The sequence below is a fragment of the Psammomys obesus genome, unplaced genomic scaffold (assembly GCF_907164565.1).
Source record: "Psammomys obesus unplaced genomic scaffold, mPsaObe1.curated_primary_1811, whole genome shotgun sequence".
NCBI lineage: Eukaryota > Metazoa > Chordata > Mammalia > Rodentia > Muridae > Psammomys > Psammomys obesus.
The window spans coordinates 10,360,220-10,386,454 of record NW_026596162.1 but is presented as its reverse complement, the minus strand read 5'-3'; the positions used below and the strand labels follow the sequence as shown (position 1 = coordinate 10,386,454).

The 26,235-nt window shown below is 43.4% G+C and overlaps 1 long non-coding RNA gene across 1 annotated transcript in view; it reads right to left on the bottom strand.

The window, feature by feature from the left end:
* LOC129667434 (uncharacterized) overlaps positions 1–22,249 on the bottom strand; it is a 25,506-nt gene extending 3,257 nt beyond the window's left edge. Inside the window, exon 1 of the long non-coding RNA XR_008718735.1 lies at positions 22,105–22,249. This is a non-coding gene — a long non-coding RNA (uncharacterized LOC129667434). The remainder of the gene's footprint in view (positions 1–22,104) is intronic.
* Positions 22,250–26,235: the final 3,986 nt, after the last annotated feature.

Genomic DNA, 26,235 nt, shown 5'->3' with positions numbered 1-26,235 from the left:
AAAGAAAGAAAGAAAGAAAGAAAGAAAGAAAGAAAGAAAGAAAGAAAAGAAAAGAAAGAAAATATAGGCTTCAAAGGTGGACTTGACTGCATAATTCCCATACATCCACTTCATTTTCTCCCGAAGAAGGAAGGTATGGCAGTCAGCAGCTTCAGTATACTTCCCTGTAGCTTTGGGAGTCACAAGACAAAAATCACAATAGTTTAGAAAGCTGGACATAGCATGGTGGTGAGGCAACATCTAGCGAGCCCAAGGTCCTGGGCTTGATTCCTAGCACTACAAAGCAAAGAGAAAAACCCCAATAAGATGATTTAAAAGTCATAACTGGTTTTATTTTTATTCTAGAATTGAGCAGTACCCCCTTCCATATTCCATATTACTGAATAAATGTTCTGAGTTGCTCAGCAAAGGGGTGTAGGTTTAGGTTTATGGCTATGTTTTGGAGTGGTTTTGCTGTTGCTGTTGAATCTGGTTCATAGGCAAAAAAAAAAAAAAAAGTTTGAAGAAAGCAGAAACAAAACAAAAGCAGAATGACTACTTCAAAGTTATTTTTCTTACAAGATTTATTAGCATCTAGTTCCTTTCTTGTTTTATTTTTGAGAGATGGCCTCAATGTATTAGCTTTGAATTTTCTGTCATATTGCCTTGGTCTGTAGTATGACAGTTACAGGTGGGTTCCACAGGTCACCTTAGTGTGTATGAAGGTGGTTAAGGAACGGGATGCTTCGTTCTCAGCCCATTGGGAAATTTGGCTGTTATCTCTATTCCTGAGTTCTTGCAGGGTTAGATAAACAGCTTAATTTCAACTTGGTGAGGTGAAATTTTAGCTTCGGGGATTCCATTTTGAAGTTAGCCTGGTCTATTGTGGGCACCGTGCAAACATTTAGGGTAAGACAATGGCCTTCTTTAATTTCAATTGAATAGAAGAGGGAAAGAAGGGCAAGCTTAGTCAGGCTAGGTTACAAAATCTGGGATCGAGAGGGACTGGTTGGCCTCACTTAGATGGCATACCTGTGTTTAGTAGCACTGAAGGCCAATTACCTTCTAGCCGAAAGAATGGCAGCTACCTCTGGCAGCAGACATGCCATAGCCTCCTCCCTTAAAGAGTTAGCTGAGTTGGGCAAGCCAAGTCCCTGGCCAAAGGACCATCCTTCGGGGAGGCAGATTTGCTGTCAGCCAAGCTAAGGAGAAAGAAGGAATAATCAAACCTTTAATGAGATTCTGTACTTTTTTTTTCTTTCCAGAACTCCCAGTCGCTAGTTCAGTGCCTACATGCTGAAGCCTGACTCAAAAATGTATAAGGAGCTTTAACTTTATTTGTTTATTTGTTTGTTTGTTTATTTGTGGTGCAGGTCTGTTTTCTGGATGCTGCCCAGAGGTAGCTTCTCCTCTGGTCTGTGAGCTTTCACTCTCTCCTGTGGCAGCCTCTTCAGCCTGTAGAGGACTCACGTGGCTTGGCTTATTTTTATTCTCCTCCTTCAGACAGCTGCCAAGGTTTGCAGTACTCCTGCCCTGGAATATTTCTCTTACATGCTAATAAAATTTTTCTGAGTTCCTGTTTGAATCCATCCTTAAATTCTCTCATTAGTAGGATGATGGTCCCAAAAAGTGACCCCAGTTTCCCTTGAATCTGATGGTGACTCTGGTGGAATCTACTAACATTTCTGGTAATAGCTGTTTCTCTGCACTGGTGGAAGCCCAGAAAGCTGAGGTTTCCTCCCTGGTTTCCTTGGGTCTCTACTCAAATGTCCACTCCTCAGTGAGGCTTCTCTGGCCATCACCTAAACTCCCAAACCTCCCTCTCCAATTAATCCTCAGCTTCCTTTATCCTAACAGTACCTAACTCTAAATATGAAACTTAGCAATTTGTTAAGGTTCTCTCCCATCTCCTGCCTCTATATTATATGCACCATGTCACAGGGTTATTGTATGTTTTGCTTAGTAACACACCCCAGTGTCTATTCTGGCACACAGAACCCAAGAACCAATTGCTACCAAGTGTATAAGTTAATAGTCTGTTGCTTGGTCTCCCCTTACTAGAATGTGGTCCTTCCTCCATAACAGAGATTTTGATTGCTGGCTTTTTGGGGGGGGCGGGGAGGAAGGGGGCTGGTTGTTTTGATGGTGGTGGTGGTGGTAGTTTGTTTTCAGGGTAACAAATAAATTCTAGCCCAGAAGCTATGGACTGATGGTTTGTTGACTTGAAGAAGCAGTGCATCCTTGTGACCCTGTTGATGGTCCAGTCATAGCCCTGTCTGTCTCCATGGCTACGGGGATTCATTGATTTCCTTCCCCAAAGTGGAGTTCGCCTGCTGTGCTTCCCTAACCTAAGTGAAGTAGATATGGACACAAGAGCCTAACACTGTAGAAGGCAGTAGCTGATGCTCCAAGCTCCTTTCTGTTGTGATAAAATACTTTCACAAAACCAACCTAGAGGAGGAAGGGGTTTGTTTCATTTATTTCCTTTCTCACACCTTCCAGGTCACGGTCTATCACTAAGGGAAGTCAAGTCAGGAACCTGAAAACAGGGACCATGGGAGAATGCTATTTGATGATTCTCTCACAGGCTCACGCTTAGCTGGCTTTCTTCAATAGCCCAGGACCCCCTGCCTAGGCACGGTGCTGCCCACAGTGAGCTAGGCCTCCAGTACCAACTAACAACCAATATGGCCTTCCACAGACGTGCCCACAGGCCAGACTGCTCTGGCCGGTCCATCAAATGAGACTCCTCAGGTGACCCTAGGCTGTGTCTGGTTACCAATTAGAGTTAATTAGGACAGCTGGGGACAAAGCAGCACTATGAGGCCTCTGTCTAGATATGGACACAACAACGCAGATGAATACAATGGAATTGCCCACTGGATATGACATAAAATACCACGCTATTTTCCCAACTTATGGGTACCACCTGTCCTCGGCCAACATCGCCTTGGTTTGCAGTTTAAGGAAATTGCAGATGGACACCATTAGACCTATTCTTCTCTGACATCGTACTTGCCTTCGTGTCTTCCATTAGAGACATCACAGCTGCATTCAGTTTTCTTTTCCTAAACATCCCCATGTAAACCTTCTATTACAGTAAACCTTTGCTTCTCCCTCACTCTTGGTGCCCTCGTTACCATAGAGATGATCACATATAGCTCAGCTAATTGAGTAAACAGCATATATTTCTGTCCCTCTTAATCTTATCAGTAGGCAGCCTCCTTTCCCCCTTTCGCACGAGAAGTTTTGATCTTAGCATAGGTGAGTTCTGAGCACTGTGTTTAAAGAGCCAGATGCCAGATGTTTCATCAATGAAATTACAGTTCTCTTGATGAATTAACCGCCCTCCTCCTAATTCAATAGTCAATTAATTCAGATGTACAAGAGACCATCGTTAATAAGCTGGAACCTGAATTCACAAGATCAGAGTTTCAATTTCAGTTTAATTACCAGAAACATAGGGCTACCTTATCATACCTATAATGTAAAAAAAAAATTTGTTTTTAATTTTTATTATTTTTTTATTTTTATTTTTTTTTAGCAAAAGTGTTTCTTGGGAACCAAATCTGAAGACTCTTATATACCTTCCTCTACAGTCACTGTTAGAGTAGTCAAACACCCCAGAATGTTTACTGTTCTTCTTTTTCTTGAGTAAAGTTGCCTAAAAATGCAAATATTTAGGATATACTGTTACTAAGAATTAGTTCACTTTATCTGGAATTCAGATTTAACTGGACATTCTGTATTTTTATTTGTAAGTCTGACAGCCCTATAAGGAAGTACAATTGACCAAATGCTTCTTAAACCATTCTAATTCTCTCTCATTGAAGGTATTGAGGGGAGGGGTGGGCATAGGGAGATAAAGCAGTGTCTATTAAGGGGAAAATGTTGAATGAGAACCAATGAATCTGATGAGGGATGAACCGAGATCTTGGTTGCTGACATAATATAGGATCCCTGAAACGTGGTTGTGCAATGGAAGACCTGTAATCCAGTTGCACCGGGATGGAATGAAGAAAGTAGGCTGTGCTCTTAAGACCTAGTAGACAACCAATTTTTGTTTTCACAGGAGAGGGCTGGGTTTTGGTGTTGTGCTCTCTCTTTCCATGGGTGAGTGACGCCCTGCAGTGTTCTGTTACTCTTCTGCTTCCCTTTAGCTTTGGCTCAGAATCAAGTTCTAGCTTTTGCTCCAACTCATTGGGTGGGCTTGGAAGTTCCTGGAACTGCCTGGCTCTGGGAGCCTCCTTTTACAATCTCCATCTGAAAGCGATGGTAATGCTAACTCTGAGCAACTTGGATCGCTGTTGTCCCCAGACAGTGGTGGTATGAAATGGTATGGTACGTAGCCCATGCAACATCACACGCCCATAGCGTAGCATTGCTGTTATGGCCCTCTGTGAGTTCTATAGGTGGTTCAGTCCAAAGAGCTGCAGAAAGTGGATGGGGGAAAGTGGGAGAGGCTGGGAGTGAGGGTGAGCTGCCTAACAGGACAGAAAGCCTTCTTATCTTTGAAATCTGAACCTTCCAAGAGGTGCCAACAGGTTCCCTCCTTATGGAGGAGACTGTATCACAGGAATGGCTCCCAGCTGGTTCTGGGATTTGCCCTTAGGGAATAGCCCTGAGACCAACAGCTGCCATCCTAGAAAAAGCCTGTCAACAAAGACACCAAATGGCACCTCAGTCGGGTGTGTTGAAGTAATTACAGTCCCTACAGTGAAACCAGATCATATTTCAAACCATTGTCTCACCCAGAGGCCAGGAAACCACAGACTGTGGTGGCAAACAATAAAAATGAGACTTATAGTCTACTACATTTAAAAAGAGAAGAGGACTGGGGGAGGGTTGTTCTTACAGGATAAGCATTTGAGAGAGGCCAAGATATGGAGTTCTCAGCTGATACCTGAACTCAAGAGGTCTCCTGCCCTTCCTCATGAATGGCTAAGGGTTCAGTTCCCATCTAGAAGAGAGATCAGGGCCAGCACGAACAGCTCTCTGCTTCTGCCTCATCCACCTTTATGTTTTTTTCTCTACCTGTCTTTGGTCAGATGGAAACTGGAAAAAGAACACATTTGACTGGAAGCACATGATGAGTGAAGCCCGCTGCTTTTTATTTTTTCATTTTAAAACAAGAAATAAACTTTTATGGCTCCACCTTGAAACAAACAAACAAAACAACAAAGTTGAAGAGCTAGGGACATAGTACGTTGACAAAGCTTGCTCGGTGAGTGGGAGGTCCTGGGAGAAGAAGGGGAGGAAGATGAGGAGTAAGGAGGGGAGGAAAAGGGAGGATCATCTTTGCTTATGAAAATTGCTTTCTTGATTTTCTTTGAGCATGCCTCTTACCTGTTCCAGTTTTTTACCTATGATCCTCAGTAAGGTCGGTCATATATAATTCACACATACAGTAGGTCTATACTAAACTAGATTAGATACATGTGTGTGAGTGTGGACATGCGTGATTATATATATTTCCTTTGTCATGTCAAAAGTATTAACTTCTTTGTTTCAAAGAGACCAGTAAAGAGAAGGAAACCTTTGGAATGAGTGAAAACTTTCTTAAACACTAAGTAAGACATTAATGCCTCTAATTACACAGAATTCCTTCAACTCCACATGATTAAAAGGCAGGAAGTAGGCAAAGAACTTAGACATTTCTCCAAAGAAGATTCACAAATGGCCAGAAAGTACATGGAAAAAAATGTTTAATATCACTAAGCATTAGGGAAACTCAAGTCAAATCCACAATGAAATACCACCTCTTATCAATTAGGAGACTGTTCTAGTTTCGTTTCTGTTACTGTGGTAAAATTCTTGACCAAAAAAGCAAAATAGAGGAGGAAGGGTTTATTCAGTTTACAATTCCAGGTTATAGTCCATCATTTTTAGGAAACCAAGGAAGCATCTAGTCATATCCAGTCAGGAGCAGAGAGAAGCAAATGCACACATCCCGCCTGCATTTCTGCTTCATAGCTAGAGCCCTCTGTTCTTATGCAGGCCTCCTGCCTAAGGAATGGTGGCGCCCACAGTGGGTTGGGTCTCCCCATATCAGTTAAGGAGACAATAGACATGAATACAGACTAACTTGATAAAGACTCAAATGAGACTGTCTTCCCAGGTGAATCGCAATTGTGAATCTCACAGCTGACATTTAACGCTAGCAACAGATAGCAACTATAACAAACAGCTAAGTCCTGGCTAACTGTTCCAGTGGGGGCAATGTCTGTACATGCTACTCTTGTGCGGAAGGAGTGCCTTGGCTATGTCACGACATGGTTGATTGGCAGGCACATGAGGAAAAGCATGAGGCAGGACCAAGTAAACACAACTCACTCCTGAGAGGGAGCATGAAGCCACGTGAAAATAGGTCCTGTGGTCTACTTGACTTCTTAAAATTCTGCCAGTTAACAATACTTTATACTGGGACCACATTTCCAGACCATGTACATTTGGGACGTGAACTACTGCCTAACCAAAGCAACTGACAGCCCCCTGAATAACTGAAGACCACAGAGGCAGACCTTTCAGCCCCCAGAAAACCTATGGATAATGGCAGCTCTACCCTGCATCAATATCTTGACCTCAGCACCATGAGGAATGTTGATAGAACCACCACCTGGATTCCTGACCTCAGAAATAGCACAGCATAACATGTGTTTATTGCTATGAGCTGTTAGATGTAAGGATAATTTGCTGCAGTGAGTAACAAACACAATCTCTTGACATTCTTGGTTAAATGTAGAACTTGGTCCAAGGTAGGTCGTTAACCAGCCTGGCTAAAATGCCAGACTGTTTTCCAAACCCAGTCTGTTTCTCTGTTAAATGAACTGTCACTCGTATCCCATGGTAATGCAATACAACTCTTCTTAAAATGCCATGACCTTCACAGCTAGAGAGAGCAGTCCATTTACAGAAGGCACTCCAAAGTTCTCCTTTCTCTGGGGATAAATTGCCTTTTTTTTTTTTTCAAAGAATATCAAAATTCCCGCAGTATTTTGCAATTTCAACATCTTATCCCAGGAAGCATGGTTCTCTGTCTTTCTTCGAAGTAACTAATCAGATAACTTATTAGAAAAAAAAAATCTCATTTTTCTTAGGGAAATCTGTGCTAAGCATCTCTTAAATGGATGAGTCTTAGTCTTATTCAGGCTTTGCATAAAATACCTGAAATCTCATTGCTCTGAAACTCCAGACTAACACTGCAGACTATTTAATGTCTTGGGTGTGGCGAACAGTGGATTTTAACTACTTTTTAAAACTTAAAACGTGCCACTGGACTAGACATTTCTATATATGTTTAAATTCATGCTGATTATAATGGTTTGAGATGTATTTTTTTATTTAATGTATATGAGCATTTTACCTGTATGTATGTGCACCATGTACTGTGGAGGACAGAAAAGGGCATCAGATCCCTCGGAATTGGCGTTAACAGTTGCAGGCTGCTTTGTGGATTGTGGAAACTGAACCCAGGAGATTCCAGACCAAGTAGGCTGATGATGAAGATCAACCATGCCATGAGAGATGACTTAACCACACCTTATGGACCTCACCACTGAACACCTTGTATTGTGTGCTCAGTTTCCAACACATGCCCATTGGAGAACAACCTCGGACAATGACTTGCCGCCTTTGGTTTCTCTTCACAGTAAGGAAAGCGAGGCTCAGACCCTCATGTCACACCCCAGATCATGAAGTCAGCAGGTACAGGGAGCAGGATTTGCATGTGGCCACTGCCTCGAAGACCACATGCTCCCTGGGGCTTCCCCAAGCTTCCCTCAGTCATATTTGCTGTTAGGGTAGCTTTTTGCATGCTCACTGTAACCCAGCTGCCAGGGCCTGAGAAACCCGAACCCCTCTTCAACCACCTCACCTGGCTCAACCTTGTAGCCCTTGTACAGTGTGCAGAACTTACTCTATTTCCTGCCTTACTCCAGGAAGGCTCTCATGATCAGATTAAGGATGATCCCCTCCTCATCGGATGGAGCATGGTCTCCAAGAAATAGCATCTCAACACAACCTACTTCTCCACATTGGCCTGCCTGTTTCTCCCACTTCCTACTGGCTGTAAGCATCTGTTTGTAGATGTTATCCCCTGACACACTGACCACGTACATACCCACATGTGTACCTCGGAGAAACACACACATCACACATGCACACACACACACACACACCATACACTTGTACTCATCCTTGATGCTTTGCCTACTAACCCCTTCATCTTTCCTGATCCAGGTACCTAAGTCAGTCAGAGGATGGTCTGGAGATTCTTGTGGCTCTTTTTTCCCTATCGTCTTGGTTTATCTTCCTCAACAGAAGGTAAGCTCTTGGGGGCACATGATAGCTTCCGGAACTCAGCAGACACACAGCAGGTGTTTCTGGGATGAATGGGCGAGTTCTGTTATTTTGATGATGAAGAGGTCACTGAATTCATAAACTAGAGTAGCCTACTGACTCCCGAGGCTCACTGGGTGAAATGTTAGCTGTGGCGAATTGATGCTCACCTGCTCCCAACCACGTGAGGTGAAGGTGCCGGCTGGCTGGAAAGAGTCAAAGTCTCAGGTGCACGCTGTATTACACAGACAATTGTAGGCAGCCCCCACTGTTGCTAGTCCTTACCCAGCTGGGCTAGGGAAAGTCCACCCTGGTGCCTGATGTTACCAGGCAAAATGGCGACTTCTCTGCCTTCCCAAGTGACTCTTGTATCATAAGCAAAAGAGCGCTCCAAGCACAAGGGTTTCAAGAAAAGGCCTTCAATCCAGTTGAACTATCCAGGCACCTTCCTACCATCTCCAAGAGAACTTCCATTCTCTTGAAAAACAAATTCGCCTCCCACCTCAGAACTGCAGAAAGGGGGTTCCTGGTGTTTATCGCTGTGGCCTTTGTCCTCAATCCATGCCAGCATCTGTTTAATCTTTCTAACAGATTGGGTCTTTATGTGATATGGCTGTGGATAAAGCACTTCCCTGTGACCTGCCTGTCACGTTTCCTTTCTGTCCACTAACTGGGGACACTTTCAGACCTCTCTAATTACATATACTTCACACTGAAGTCAAGACTTGATTAATGGCCTATTAAAAATTTCCTTTTGAGTCAAAATAGGCATAGCAGGAAAATTAATAGCTAAGGGAGAGGGCAAGAAAAGAAAAGCATGCAATTCTGGGAATCATTAAAAACCTTTAAGATACACGGAGGGGCTGGACAGATGGCATAGTGATTGAGAACACCTGCTGCTTTTACAGAGGACTAGGGTTCAATTCCCAGCGCCCGCATGGTGGTTTACAACCATCCATAAATCCAGTTCCAGGGATCCAATTGCCTCTTTGGACACCAAACACACATGAGATTCAAGTACACACAGGCCAATGAAACACTCACATATAAAATAAAATGCATGAATCTAATTAAAATTTTTAAAGATTATTATGGGAGAGCCAGGCAACATTAGTCTCGATGTGGACTGCAGACACTGGAAGAACCCCCTTCAGGTGGTCTGTGCTTATGTCTTTGCAGAAGAGCAAATTCCTGCATGGCAATCTGATTTACTGTTGCACATTACAGCATAGAAAAAAGGGGAGAAGAAAAATATCCTCACCACTTCCCACTTAGAACTGTACCATCCTGGCAGAGAGGAGCTTTTCTTAGGTTCCCTGCCTTTGTCTATCACCAAAACACTGGACCACAAATAATTCAAATGCCTGGTACCTGCCAGCGGAGGTACCCTTTTCCAGGAAGAGATTTTACACAGTTCTGACAACTTACTGACCAGTTTAGCAAGCAGAACAGAATAGTGGTAACAGTGGGTCAGGCGCCGGCAGGACCCCGATGACCAGACTGCTTAAGCTTGCCAGTCCCTTGCCCTCTGTGCATACCCGAACCCCATGACGGTACCTCTGAAGATGGACGTACATTTCTCTAGATGCCATGTTGTCCTTCTTTCCAATGTGACCATACTGAATAGATCTCCCGTACCACTCTAGATGACTTCTTTGCTTTGAACTATTACCTGGGTTTTCAACTGGGATGGGTGTGGCTAATCCGAGGGTAATACCAGAGTCCAGGCCAGGCTTTGATCCTAAAAAGTCCAGGTAAGCGGGGGTGGGGAAGCCAAGGCAAACAGCTGCACTTGGTGGCAGCAGGTCTCATTCCTTTTTTCCGTTCTTCTATATGTTGTCCTCCACATATTAGGGTCCAGCATGGAAACAACCCTTCCTGATTACGTTACCTGGCCTGATACCTTATAATGGGGAGGTTTGGCCTAGAAGGGGTTGGGATCAGGTGGGGAGGTTTTTTTCTGGGGCTGTATGTACTCCTATGCCTGCCCATAGGAGTTTCTCGCTCTCCTCTTCTCTCTCTCATCTCTCCTCTCCTCTCTCTCTTCCACGGAAATTGCCTGGGACTCAACAAAGCAGGGGTAAGGGTTAGGGGAACTTATATCCAAATAAGAGTAGGATAGATTTGGCAACAGTGTATATGTATTTCAAAATAACCAGAAAACAGACCATTGGGTATTCTTCCTGAAAGGAAAAGTATCGTCTCAGGACCCCCAAGACCAAGTTCTCAGGACAAAGGAGATTTATTTTCCCCAGAGGGACAGAGAGCAGGGAATAAGAGACAGAGGGTAAGGGAGAAGGGGAAGGGTTCAAGGAAAGGGGTAGGGAGGACAAAGGGCTGTCCCTGGATAGAGAGGAGCCATACATGGCACATAGGAGAATGGAGGTTTATAAAGGTAAGGGAGAAAACCTAGCATTAGGATGAGGTGTTTAACCTTAACAGTGCATTTTACTTAGCTGAACCAAAGGGGGCTTTTGATTGCTGACTTCAATGCTTTGATAGATGGATCTTGGTAATCACACGTAAGAGGGAACAGAGAGAACCCTGTGAGAGACCAGTTGATCTGGGGTGTTTTCTTGTTGTCCCAACACCCCCTGACCGGACCATTATCCCTGGTGTCTATTCTAGATGATGTCAGCAAGGACTCTAGTAGCCAAGAGAAACAGGAAGACTTTGTATTTCACATGCTGAGTACTCAGTGCTCTGATTCCTGTGATGCCACGAAGAAGACAAGACCGCTATGGAAGACAGCAGATTGCACAGCACAAAAACATCCAGTGCAAGTGAGCTGCTGACAAGAGACTCATGAGCAGCAAGCAGAGCACACCTCTGAGAGCGTAGCCACTGCCTTCCGCTACCATGAGGTCTCACGGGAAGCGAAGTGATGTCAGTGGCTCTGTTCGCATGTCTCCTCACACGGTGAGTCCAGACTCTTCCATCTCCTCCAGGGCTTCCTCTGGCCTGGAGTAGTGCATGCCTGTAATCCTAGCACTTGGTAGGCTGAGACAAGAGCATTGGCCAGCCAGGACTCGTAGTAAGACCCTGCTTTAAAATAAAACAGATAAGAGGAGAAGAAAACTGAAGAGAGTCTGTGATCAAACTGGCATTACCTCTCATTTTTACTTTGAAGGTTCATTAAAAGAGAGAGAAAGAAGGAAGGAAGGAAGGAAGGAAGGAAGGAAGGAAGGAAGGAAGGAAGGAAGGAAGGGAGGAAGGAAGGAAGGAAGGAAGAAGGGAGGGAGGGAGGGAGGGAGGGAGGGAGAGAGAGAGAGAGAGAGAAAGAAAGAAAGAAAGAAAGAAAGAAAGAAAGAAAGAAAGAAAGAAAGAAAGAAAGAAAGAGGGAAGGAAAAATCGTCAACCACAATGGATGGATCTCAGCATTTCTTCACTTGCAACAATCCTAGGTATGACATGAAAACACTAGAAACTGGAGTTGTTTTCGCTGAAGAAGATGTATCGCTAACAGCAGGCATGTCAGTCAGTTGCTTTTGTCTTCGCTGTGCTAAAGCAACTTAAAAGGAGAGAGATTTATCCTGGCCCCTAGTTTGAGGGGACACAACCAACCCATAATAATAGGGTGGGAGGGCATGACAGCAGGTGGCTCCACAGAAACCCCAGTATGAGGAGGTCTGCCCACATTTCAGTGAATTGGGAAGGGTGGACTCCAGGCTAAAACTAGAGCAGGGTTTATCATGCTCTATATTTAAAAATAATTATCAGTAGAGTGTGTTACGTGTCTGTGTGAGTGGAGGTGTGTGTGTGTGCTACAGAGCGTGGGTGGAAGTCAGGATGGCTTTCTGAATTTGGTTCTTTCTTCTACCATCAGGCTTGGTGGCAAGCACCTTTCCTGGCTGAGCCATCTCTTCAGTCCGAGTCAATAGTCTCAAAAGCACACACCCAGTGACCCATTTTTGCCACCCTGGCCTCACTACTCTTTTTTTGTGTGTGATATGTGCATGAGTGTTTTGTACACATGTGTGCATGTATATGAGCTCACATCATGTGCAGATACACAAAACACTGGAATTATGGGCAGATCACCATGCTGGCCCAGTATTTATATGAGTGCTGGAGAGCTAAACATTGTCCCTTATGCTTGAGTGCTTTATCCACTGAAGCATTCCTCCATCCCCAAAGCCCTACCTCTTAAAATTCCCCAGTCCCCACAGATAGCACCCCTAGCAGATGACCAAGTGTTCAAACACATGAGCCTTGTGTGTGAACAAGGGGAGGGTGGCATTGCTGGCTTAAACTCGTAACAGCACGCTTTAACATAGAGAACACAGAGGGAGATTCTTCAATTATCAGTGGGGTTGGTCCTTTTTTTCCTCTTGCCCTTGTATTCAGTAAAGCCCTTGAAAAGGCAACCAGCCTGTCTGTCAGCCTGAGTCTGAACACTTCTGGGGAGCTTCTGTTGAGGTAGTGGGCTTCCCTTCATGTGCAGAGGGCTTTGCCTTTCATGTGAGTACCATAAACAAGATAAATCCTGAATCCTGTTTTTTTTTTTTTTTTCAGTGAGCAGAGGCTAAAAGGAAAAATTGTTTCTCCAATTATAGAGTTGCTGGGCAAAGATAATCTGCTTGGCTCCTTTGATATGAGATGAAAGATAAATTGCTTCATGTAAATAAATGTGTTTCCCTTTGAAGAGTACTCTAGTGCCGACTTGGGACAAATCATGATGCAGCCAGGGGTTGTCATAGCAATGGGTTAGATCTCTAAAATCCAGATACAAGCTGGTTATTTGGATTTGTCAAAGAACAAAATTATGACAAGATCTTAACTGGCTTTGTTTTTTGTTCTAGAGTCAGGCCAGCCTTCATTCCATAAAGTAGGTGTTGCAGTAAGCTAAGCAAGATGAGTGATTTTATAGGAAAAAAAAAATGGGGGTGGGTTGTTGGTAAAGCAAGCAGAAACGAATGACAAAAAACAGATTGGTCGTTTCTTTCTGCCTTTCTTTTTCTCCTTCTTTCCTTCCTTCCTTTCTTCCTTCCTTCCTTCCCTTGACAAGGTAACCTTGAATTCCCAGTTCTCTTCATGTGGCTTCCGAGTGCTAGGATCACAGGCATGCAGCACTCATCTGGCTCCAGGCAGAGAGAGCCCTGGGAGACTTTGGAGTGTGACAAGGACAGGGAGAGAGACAGAAGGAAAAGGTTAATACCAGATTAGCTTTTGTGCAGGAGTTACAACAGGGAATGAAAGTGGCCTACTAGGGAATGTGTCTGTTTCCTCTCTAGTCCGAATTTCTCAGGAAGTTGTTAAAGTGTGTTTCCCTGCTTTCAAGAAAAAGCTTTAGCATGAGTGACTCCATTTTGGTGTTTAGCCTGTTGGGGCCTAATACAGGAAGTTAGTCAAAAACCATAAACCCCTGTGATTTTTAGTGCACTTTACCACACAAAAGGATACTGGGTTTAAAGACACCCCCTTTCTACTAAAACACTGCCCTGTATCCAGCATGTTTTTACCTGATGTTCTTAGCCTCAAATTTCCCTCCTCTAAGCAAAGTCAAAGGCACAGTCAGAATGCCACTGGTGTTATTGGCCTTCCCACTGCAAGGCCAGGTCATGTACACCAATGCTCATTTGGAAACAATGGCTGTGATAATCTTATGACTTGGTGAGGAAGGATATAGACATGAAGAAGAGGGAGACAGTTTATTTAAAAATCAAAAGTGCAAGCCAAGCATGATGGGTCACATCTGTAATACCAGCATTTAAAGGGTAGAGACAGAATTACAAGTTCTGGGATGCTTGAGCTACATAGCGAGTTCTGAGCTAGCCTGGGCTACATAGCAAGACTATTTCATTTGCAATTATGCATAAAACAAAATAAGAATTCACAATGCAGAGGAAATCCTATACAAATCATGGAAACATCGCTATAATCCCAGTATTTGGAAGGCTGAAAGCAGGGGCTTGCCACAAGTTTAGGGCCAGGCTAGGTTTCAGCCTGTATGAAACCCTCTCTCAAAATAAGTGACTAAGTAGAAAAGTTAGGTAGACATTCAGATAGACAGGTAAGTAGACAGACAGACAGACAGACAGATCTCCTCCTCTATTGTCCTTCTCATAGTTCTTGCTAAAGGTAATAATGACAATAAGGGCATCAGTAAGGAGTTAGATGTTAGCATTTACAGAGGGGTTAGCAGGTGTCAGGCAGCGTTCTGAAGTCCTATGCACATATTGAAATGAAAAGTAGATTGATCCCTCTTTTTCAGATTAAGAAACTAAGGCCAGGGTCCCACTGCTGACTCCAGCCTCCTTGGTCAGTCTCTGGGGCTCACACCCAGACTATGCTCTGCTTCTGCATTCTTCCATGCTGTGGGTTCTCTTGAAACACTTGAGCACCAAAGGGTAAAGTGCATGGCCTGTGGAGGCCCATCAGAGGCAATTCCAGCTGCAGGGGCCAGTGGGACAGTGTCCCCTCAGCAGTTGTGTAAGATGGTATGCCCTGTGGACAGGCAGGCACTGTTAGAGTGACAGATGATGAGACTCCTGGACAAGCTAATTTCAAAGATTTAGTTGGGCAGGAAGCACCAGAGACCCCTGTTCAATGCTCACCCTAGGGAAGCGTCTCTAAGTGTGTGTAGGGAATATTCTGGAAGCCCAGAGGCTAACGGTGACAACAGTAAATTTTAAGGCATTTTTAAAATTATTGATTGATGCGGGAGGGCCTAGCCCATGATAGGTGATGCTATTCCTGGGCTGGTGGTCCCGGCTTCTATAAGAAAGCAGGCTGAGCAAGCCATGAGGAGCAAGCCAGTAAGCAGTACTCCTCCATGGCTTCCGTATCAGCTCCTGCCTCCAGGTTCTGAAATGACTCTTCTATTTCTTGATCTTTTACCTCAGCCTTTTTTCAGTCTTGCTTTCTCTTCTGTGCCAGCCTCTACCAGGCAGTTCATCTTCTCCGATTCTAACTGCCCCCACTCTGTCCCTGGATTTGGTGACCTTCAGTCTCCCATGAGTTACTCTAAACGTGTGCATGGGAAGTGGGAGATGCTGGGAATTTAGGTTCTGCACACAAGAACTCAAGTGGGTCTCACCGAAGAAACACAGAAGGCACTGAAGGAGACTCCCCAAAGCCTCGAAGCTGCACCAGCCTTCCCAGGTATGAAGAAGGCTTAGCCTAATGGAGCAAGTGGGAATGGGAAGAAGAAGGGATTCGTGACATGGTCCAAAGAGCTCAGTGGTCACCAAGTGCCCCAGTTTGTCTGACACTAAGGACCTGCCTGTGACAGTTTTGAAACTGGAACAATTCTGAGCAAACCTTTCTATCCTGAGTCCATATCCATCCTCACCTCACATGCCCCTCACCCCTCACATGACCCTGGAGTTCTAAAACTTCAGGCTCCCCACCCCTCCCAAAGCAGGATGCAGCCTCCCTGGGCATCTTGAATTGAGCATGACCGACAGCAACTTGGGCTCCATGAGGTATTTGCATCTTTTTTAAAAAAGAGAAGCCATAATTTGTTTTTGCCTCCTGCATTTCTTTTGTAGCTGAAATTGCTTTTCAGGGTCATCTTCAAAACCAACAGTAAAACTCATAGCTGCACTTCAGAAAAGCAAATCCTGGCCTCATTTGTCATTTCTTTTAAGTTGGCTAGAGAAAAAAAAAATCCCCTTCTCTCTTAAAACTGTGCTTTACCAAATACAAACTCATATTTTTCACTGTCCTTTAATGCCAATTCTAATTTCTGCTTGATTTCCCTTTTCCTGATTTCCCTCTTCCCTATATTTGGTGCTGTGACTTTAAGAGAAAAAAAATCCTACATATATCTCAAGTCATGTGCTTGGGGCCTGTTAGGACAAATGAGAAAAGCAAGATGGATAATTAAAACATATATTGTATGTAGAGCTAATCCAAATTCCAAAACAGTGGGCTTTACCAAAAACAATTAATAAAATATACATATAGTCATAATGACAAAGTCCTAGGACCCAGCATTTGCTAGGGAGCTTGCCTTTCAGCAGGAAATAAAGGAAGTGTGACCTTCCCCCAGAGCCATGAAGTCCACAGCTGAGACCACAGACAAGTAGATGGAAAAGGACCTTGATCCTGGAGCTCAGATCTAGCTGGAAGATAGACAGGGACAGAACAAGTCTATCTTTTCTGCTTGATTGCTGCTGTAAGGGTCTGAGAATCCCCAGACTCAAGGAGTATATAAAAACAAAAAGTGGTTATTCTGCAGAAACAACCAGCATGCAGAGGTTGACCATCCATACACAATGGGGACCTCGAAGAGAGCTCGCACGCTCCTTTAAAGGCTTTAGGCAGATTGCTACTGTGGCTACATGACTTCGATTGGGTTTGGCTGGTGCCATGGAGGCTACATGACTTTGTCTGGCATTGGCTCTCTCGCTTTGCAGAGAGAGAGACACACACAGAATTACCCATAGTAGGTTTGGTCCTCTCACTGGCACTTAGCACAGGCTTAAACAGGAAGGCATCTGGAGAAAGGAAGCCTTTTACAGCGTAGGGACACTATGTGCACAAACTCTATCACTACTTGGGTTCGAGTCCCAGCTCTGCCACGCATTTGCTGTGGTGGGTGATTTTGGTAAAGCAGCAGGCAGATCTACTGTCATGGTCAATGTCTTCATTGTCAGTTTGACTGGATTAGGAATCATCCAGACAAACTCGGTGTGTGTGGTACGGTGGAGTAGGTGGGTGGGTGTGGGAGTGGGGAGGTGGATGGGTATTTTCAGAGAGCTTGAACTGGAGAAAGACTCATCCATAAGGTGGGTGGCCCCATTCCATGTGCCGAGATCCTAGACTGAATAAAAAGGAGAAAAGCTAACTCAACATCAACATTCCTCTCTCCCCCTCCTTCTCCCCTCTGCTTCCTGATTGTGGACACAAGTGACCAGTCACTCCCACCCCTGCCACGAGGAAGATGATGAGCCAAAGTTAAACTATTCCTTCAGTTGCTTTATTTTACTTTATTTTTTTATTAATTACACTTTATTCACTTTGTATCCCCCCATAAGCCCCTCTCTCCTCCCCTCCAGATCCCACCCTCCCTCCCCCTTCTTCACGCATGCCCCTCCCCAAGTCCACTGATAGGGGAGGTCCTCCTCTCCTTCCTTCTGATCTTAGTCTATCAGATCTCATCAGGAGTGGCTTTCAGTTGCTTTTGACAGGTACTCTGTTACAGAAACAAGACGGAATAATGAGTCCACTGCCTTACAAGGTTACTGTGAGGATAATTCATGAGTTTACACATGAATTTACACCCGGAACTGTGCCTCCCACTTAAGGCATGCTTGGTATTTGCTCATATTAGATTGGTGACAGAAATCTCCAATCTGTCTCTTGAGCAGATGAGCTGATTTTAAAAACTTGCTGCGCAACACAAGCTACACAGCAGGTCCGCATGCTCTGCTGCCAAGACGCTCTGCTGGAGTCCCTAGGTGTGGCACTGCTGTCTGAATTAACTGTGCAAGTTTAAAACCTGGGAGGTGAAAATCCGGGTCTCCTGCTATTTTTGAAAATTAGAAAGGTCGGGCTGTGCAAGACTCACCTTCTACATGCTCAGTGCATGCTGGAGCTGAGTGGGGTCAAATGGTAAGCAGCTTGGAAACTCATCAGACTCCAGGACACTATAGGCAACTGTATTTGCTATTATTATTTAAATCAAAGACCAGCAAATTATAGCCCAAGGGTCAAATCCAGGATGGGCATGTGTGTGTGTGTAGCTTTGTGGGACTCTAGTGGCATGGACTTGTTCACAGGACAATACAGATGTATCCGGCTCCAGACAGAAAAAGGTCACGGGTGTGCAAGACACGATCCTTCAGCAAAGGATTTGCTCAAAGACAACATATTGAATCATTCATTCATTTTGCTTTTTGTTTTAAATTTGTATTACATTTTACTTATTTGCTCTGTGTGTGTGTGGGGGGGGTGGGATATAGGTACACTATGGAGCTCAAAGGACAACCTGAAAGAGTTGGCTCATTCCTTCCACCACATGGGTCCTAGGAATCAAACTCAGGTCATCAGGCTCCACAGAAGCATCTTTTCCTACAGAGCCATCTTACTGCGAGCCCTTATTTTTATTTTGAGACAGAGACTCACACAGTAGCCCAGGCTGGCCTCAATTTTGTGTTGTACATCACAAACATTAGGGGCAGATGTGAAAGCCATTGTAACAGCCTTGGAAGAACAGGAGTTCACGACACAGCCCAAGATGCCTTCAATTAGCAATCCTCCTGCCTCAGCCTCCTGAGTGCTAAGATTACAAGCATGAGCCACCATGCCTGGATTTAGCTCTTATTATTAAAATCATTTTTGTATCTGCATCTTATACAGGCATGTGTCATTATTAATTCTGCTACAGATTCATACAGTGCACAGCCCCCTCTTCATATGTTCATATAAGCATCCAGATGACCCTGATGTTGTGCTAGAAGCATCCATGTGATAGTTCTTGTGGGATGTAGTAAGAAGACTTGTGCCCCACAGATAGAAGACCCCAAATGTTACCTGGGACTAAATGAGGCCATTAGATTTCAGGGATGGTTATCCATCAGCTCCTTTTTCCATTAGTTCTAAGGGAACTAATTTAATTTAATATAGGTCCATTCCTATTATCTCTTCCTCCAAATAAGAATTTAATGAGAGTCTTTACATTTTTCCCTTGGCAGACATTTAAGGAAGGAATTAATATTGATATTTTGCTAGATACTTTCCATCCTTGATGACATATTTCATATCATAAACATGATATACAGGCGTGATGCAGAATATATTGACTGGATATATATATATATATATATATATATATATATATATATATATATCTCCAGTGCACTCTTGCCCGAAGACTCTGGCACATTAAAAATGTCTAATAAATATTTGTTGAATGACTTAATATACTAGGAACAGGGATGGGGAAGAGTCTAAGAGCCAAGGCCAATCCTGCAGGGACTTCTAAGCCTGGGACAAGCTTTCAGAACTGTCATGTGTTGGAAAAAAAAGATTTATGCCTCTGCTTAATACACTGTGAGATGAGAGTAGCCATAGGGCCAATTGGCAGGGAAACCTTAAACAAAAGAATTCTGTGGATAAGGAGTCATAGGCTACTTATCCAGGGCGTTTTTCAATAGCTGCTGATTTCTAGACCTTCGGCCCCTAAAGAAGAATCTGGGTATCCATCACAGCATCTACCACATGGTGATTGCTCAGTAAATGTTAGTCTCTACCCCATGAATAGTTGTCCCATCAATGAAAGAACAAGTGACAGACTTCTGCTTATCTTGGTACCTGGCATGTTTAGTCATTCTAAGTTGTGCTACCTCATAGATCCATCCGGTTAGATTTTTTTTTATCAACTCGGCACAAGCCAGAGCTGTCTAAGAAGAGAAAATGCCTCAATTAGATTAGCCCAGCAGGCAATTTTGTGGGAAATTTTCTTGATTAATCTTAGGCACACCCTAGATACTGAAATCTTTTATTACAGGAGATGTATTTTGAGGTGCTGCAGTGGCTTGTTCTACCACTGGGCCATACCTCAGCTCTTCATTCATTCATTCATTCATTCATTCATCCATTCATTCATTCATTCGTTTGTTCATTCATATAGATAGGATTTTTCTATGTAACCTAGAAATTCTTGAATTTCACAAATGCCCATGAGACACAGTTTTGCTTTCTTTATTTTTATTTATTTATTTATTTATTTTTGCAGTGCTGGGGATTGAACTGAGGATTGTTAGGTAAGTGCTGTGCCATAGAGTTATGCTCCTGAACCATCACTTATGACATCTAGTCTTTTTCTAACTCTAAAAATACAATTCTATAATCTAAAAATTGAGAGGCCCCACCCCGCTGGCTACTCATCATGAGTTTTGTATATATTGTCTTACACGAACACTGGATGCGACAGTTGCACCTTCCTAACACCCACAGATTAAGCGAAATAACAGTAACGCACACACAAGACAACCTGGCATGAGGAAAGTGTTGGAATGCCCACTATTATTATTCCTACTGTGCCTGACTACTCAGGACTCGCTACCTCACTAAGGCCATACTCTCCCTCAAGATTTCTAAACAATATAAATTCCCTGACTCATCTGATCCATCATCAGTATCTTTCCTTTCTTCATGACTCCCCATAGTGATGACAATAACCTGAGTTTCCACTTGAAATCATGTGATCAGTGTGTGTGTGTGTGTGTGTGTGTGTGTGTGTGTGTGTGTGTGTTCCACAGTATTCAGAAAAGCAGTTTGTTTGCACATCACTGTGCTTTGTGTCCATGCTATGGATAGAATTTGAGAGCATCCCTCAAGGGTTTGTAAGATTCCCTAGTGTGGCAATCTTAAAAATCAGAGGAATCTTTAAACTGTAGAGCTTAGTGGGAGGTAATTAAATCCTTCGGGACGATGGACTTGGGGGAGATGCAGCTCCTGTGGGACCCTTGGGGGGGGGGGGGGAGAAGGAGTACTGAAGGAGAGCAAGCCTGATCCCCAAGTCTCTAGCTACCTGTCTTGCTCAGTGACCACTCTCATGCAGGCTCCTGCCGTTGTGATGCTGTTGGCCTGGACACCCCACCAGAGGAGAGCTCAGGGCAATGTTATCCTCTGGCACCTCCATTTTGTGATCCACACAAATTATCTTCTTTACAAATTACCCAACAGGAAAGTTGACAGTAGTGGCTCAAGGCATGTAATTCTAGCAGTTGAAAGGCTGAGACAGAAGGATCATAAATTCTAGCCAATCTGGACTGTATAAGACCCTGTCTAAAACATAAAATCAAGTGAGCATGGCAATGCATGCCCAGAAGCTGAGGCAGGAAAATCATCACAAGTTTGAAGCCAGACTGTGCTACATGGTGAATTTCAAGCCTGCCTGGGGCACATAGTGAGAGGTGCTACATCAAACAACTAAAAATTAAATACAGAGCAAAATCAATTATCCAGTCTTTCTGATATGAATGGGAAACAGGCTAGTGCAAGCATCCTCCAAAACGTTTTCCACAAGCCAACTACTCAGCATCTTTCATTATAGCCTGTGTTTGTCCATCTTGAATCTAGTTGTCAAACAAATCAACTTCAAAATCTTCAGCTTCATGCAGTGCTCACATGCCAGTAAAGGTTTATGGTGAAACCAGTCTCAGGTACATTAGAAATATGTTCCAGATTGGAACTAAGAAACTGCCCAGCAATATCGCTAGCATTCTCCCAAATCTTAGCACCCAGGAGATAGTTCACAAGTTTGTAGACAATTTCCAAGTGGCCCAAAACGGCCCCCAGAAACTGTTCTCAAAGATGTCTCTGCCCTGTTTGAAGAAAGTCATAAATCATTCGTACCTTTGATTTTCAACTTTACACCTTAACATCACCTAGAAGACATTAAAAATTCAGGTGCCTCAGGTCACATGTTCATGGTTCCTGACCCGATTTCCACATTTTTAAAGACCTACTGGTGATTCAAACTGCAGGAACATTTGAGAAATATTGACCACAGCATGGCAAAATGAACACTGCTGTCAAAATACAATAAAATACTAATTTTATCCTTTAATACCAATAGTATGCCTTGACCCAAAAAGATTTATAAAAATACCTTAAAACTTTCAACAATTTTAGAGTGTACTACAGTCCCACTCAAGTACAGGGAGCTAGACATTTACGTAACTTCCTATACTCACACATTTAGAATATGTCTTAATGTATTCGTTGATGATCTTATATATAAGGTATGTTGATAATGTTTACATCTGCGGCAGTTTGAATAAAAATGGCCCCCACAGCCTTATAGGGAGTATCACCATTAGAAGGTGTTACCTTGTTGGAATAGGTTTGACCTTCTTGGAGGAAGTATGTCACTGTCTCTTCCTGCTGCCTGCCGATCCGGATGTAGAGCTGCCTTTCCAGCACCATGTCTGCCTGCATGTCACCATGCTTCCCGCCATGACAATAATGAACTAAACCTCTGAACTGTAAGCCAGCCTCAATTAAATGTTTTCCTTTATAAGAGTTGCCATGGTCACGATGTCTCTTATCAGCAATAGAACCTTGAGACAGAGATTGGTACCAGGGACTGGGGTGTTGCTATGATATGCCTGACCACGCCTTTGTGTTTGAGGAATGTGGTCTTTGGGACTTTGGATGAGAAAAGCAGTTGAGCTCTTGAAGTGGGACTTAACAGATCACACTAGTAGGAACATGAGAGACAGTGGTGCTGAGGGTGATTTGAACTGGGGGCCTGGCTCATGAGGTTTCAGAGGAGAAGAATATTTTTATGTGGCCTAGAGACTGTCCTGTGATATTTTGGCAAAGAACATAGCTGCTTTTGCACAAAAACTCTGCCTGAGGCTAATGTGAAGAGTTTTAGATTAATTCTATTGACAGAGAATATCTCAAAACAGCCTAGTATTGACTTTCATGTAGTTATTGGTGTTCACTCTTATGCAGATCTATAATGAAAAGAAGCAAGCTGACCAAAGAAAAAAATATACAGATCAAGGAGAAAAAGGCAACAGGAAGAAGAATGGAGCTAAGTCCTGTGTTCAAGCAGATAAACAGATCAAAGAAAATCCCGATGTTAAGTGCAATAAGGAGAGTGATGATCTCAGAGCAATAGCCTACCCAGTTAAGCTTCCAATTTGTGAAAAGGAATTAAAGAAAAGCTTAAGGCTAGGTGTAGTGGCACACACCTTTAATCCCAGCACTCAGAAGGCAGAGGCTGGTGGGTCTCTAAGTTTGAGGCTAGCCTGGTTTACAGAGCAAGTTTCAGGACAGTCAAGGTTAGACAGTGAAGGAAACCATCGAAAACAGAAAGCTGGTGAATTGAAGAAGGGGACCATGTTCCAGCTCCAGAAAGCAGCAGAACTTGGCTGTTCCAGCTAAATGCTTTTTGACTTTACAGACAAAGATAGAAGAAAGGGATTATATAATTTCCTTCTGCGACTAAGGAAAGCCTCTGAAGCCAGGCCTATGGCAGGAGTGTCCCTGCATGGAGGCCTAGAGAGGCCATTGTGTGAAGCAGTGAAGATGAAGCCTGGATTGCCTTGGAGACCCCAAGATGTTGGAGATGCCAGAGTTGTGGTATACCTGCTAAAAAGAGCTGCTAAGAGGGAGTGGAACCAGCCCAAGAAAGAGAAGTGTGTTGCAGTCAACAAAGATGAAAGGAGTTGGAGATCTGAAGAGCATTTTGACATCTGACATGGAAATACAGAGTTTAGAGTTTGCTAGCTGGTTTTCTGTCTTGCATTGGTCCAGTATTTCCTTAGGATGCTCCTTCTCCATTCTTTTGGAATGGTAATGTATATCCTTTGCCATTGTATGTTGGAAGTATGAGATCTGTTTTTTTATTTGATTTTACAGGGAGTTACAGTTAAGAGATTGCATGAATCTCAGGAGAGACTTTAGAGTTTTAAAGAAGTTTGAGACTATTATAGACTATGAGGACTTCTGAAGTTGAGTTAAATGCAATTTGCATTATGTTATAGCTACAAGGCTATGACCCCTATGGGGGTCAGGGAGTAGAATATGGTTGTTTGAATAAAAAATAGTCCCCATATCTACCCCCTCACCCCCGAAGCAGGTGGGAGGGCTGGCCTTGAGGTCATGAGAGTAGGAGAGCTGTCCCTGCCCCTCACTGGCGGCAGTACTCAGAAGAGTGGGCCCTGAACCTCACATAGGCAGCACAGTAGAGCTGGGGCTGATAATAAAGGCATGGGTGAAACCTCAAGGGCATGAGAGCAAGAGAGCTGCCCCTGTCCCTTGTCAGATGTGGTATTGGATGAGCTAGCCAGGGCAGTGCCAGAAAGCTTGTTTTGGTGGTGTGGGCACAGGAGAGCTGGTAGGTTCACCAACTCAGTTAAGTCTCAGGCCCTCATCCAAGGCTTTGAGTTTGTCCACACCATCTATGATCTACTGAAGTGTGTGAAAAGCCCAGTCCAGCAGATCCAAAGCTTCAGGATCTCTATGGCACAGGACAACAATGGAATATTCCAGAGGAGTCCCTTTGAGGATCCGGTATTGAAAGTGTAGCAGAAACCAGAGGCCTTGAAACAGACCAATGACTCATTGCAATGAAATTTGCAAGTAAAGATGTGTGGACAACTATGTGAGATATTACAGTTTCCATGACAAGATGGCTTGTTTGTTTGTTTGTTTGTTTGTTTGTTTGTTTTTAAATTCAATCTTACTTTATTTTATTTAGGGAAGTTGATTGCAGGGGCAGAGCACTAATATGAAGGGATAGGGAAATGAATAAGATTGGGGTACATGATGTAAAATTCACAAAGACTCAATAAAAAGTTTTTAAAATTATATTCTTCATTCCATTTTTGTTTTTTACATTTTTCTAGTTCAGAAATATATACCCAGAAAAAAATGTGTAGTCTATATAATTAATAACTAGAAATTAAAATCCAAGATCCATACTAGAGTGGAGATACTTGTGGTGCCAGAAGCTCCTGTGAGGGACTCCCTCATAAGCTTACCCTTCCCAGAATTCCATCATCCTGAATTGTCACTTTAGTGCCAGTGTTTCTACTTGTAAACAATTTAATTTAGCTTCACGTGATTACTTAAATCTGTGTCCTTGTGTTTAAAATCCCCAAACTACAAAAAAGTATCTATGAACTTTTCCATACTCTTCAGCTAGATTCTCAATTTTAGTGTTTTACTATGTTTTCTTTGTATCTTAATCTCCTTGGATGTATATATGACATGTATGTACATACATGTGTGTGTATTTATTTGCTGAACTATTGAAATAAATGTGAAATCCTGAAATAAACTGGCCTTCATAGGCCCATAGAGAGTGGCACTATTTGGAAATGTGGCCTTGTTGGAAAAAGAGAGTCATTCTCTCTATCTGCCACCCACTGATCCAGATGTAGAACTCTTAGCTACCTCTCCAGTAACATGTCTTGCATGTGTGCTGCCATGCTTCCTGCTATGACAATAATGGACTAAACCCATTTTCCTTTATACCAGTTGCCATGGTCATGGTGTCTCTTCATAGCAATAAAACCCTAACTGAGACAATCTCCATTCTTCTCCTCCCTCGCCCCACTGCCTACTACTATAGCCCTTATTTCCAATGAGTCATGTTCCTTCTTCTTTTGGGGGACAGGTCCACTGACTTTCATTAGGGTTTCTTGCATGATGTGGGTAGGGGTTACTTACTGGATAATGGGGACCTTACCAGCGGCTACACCACTGAAGAAAACGACTGCCCCTGCCAACCATTAACTGCTAACAGCTCAGCAGGAAAGGGTGAAGCCTGAGGAGGAACGCAGATAGGCCCAATTAACTGCAGGCCTTGTGCAGGTGCCCACAGTTGCTGTGAGGTCATGAGTGGAACGGCAACCAGACATACTTTTAAACAGCTCAGTAATAAGTAAAAGAAATAGTACAGGATCCATGAGAACTGCATTTATCCTTCCCAAACACGATGGTCTAATTACCCTGCACTTAGCCCTGCCTCTTACAGTCTTCGTTATCTTTTAATATCACTAGATGGGGAGCCAGCTCCTAACTCATGAACCCTGGAGAAACTACACATTAACTGGGAATAGAGGGGAGAAAGGATGATTTTAAAGGTATAAACATTAAATAGTTCTTGAGTCAGGCACAGTGGCCACACCTGTAATCCCAGCGCGTAGAAGGCTCAGGCAAGTGGAACACATGAATTCGAGGATAGCCTGAGCTACACAGCAAGTTCCTACCATAAACAAGTAAAGCCAGTTTTTACTGTAGGATTTCTCATAGGCCTTAATATAGTAATGTAGTGTACTAATTAGGACATTTTATGATAAGGACATTTTGAAGTTTTGTATCTGGCAAGAGGAAGCAGATGGCGGGTCAAGGAAGTACAGAATGGGCAGTAGCACTCACAAGAGGGTGACGCCACATTAGCAACAGAGGCTCTGTTTTCTCCGAAGCTGCTTTCAGAAGGCA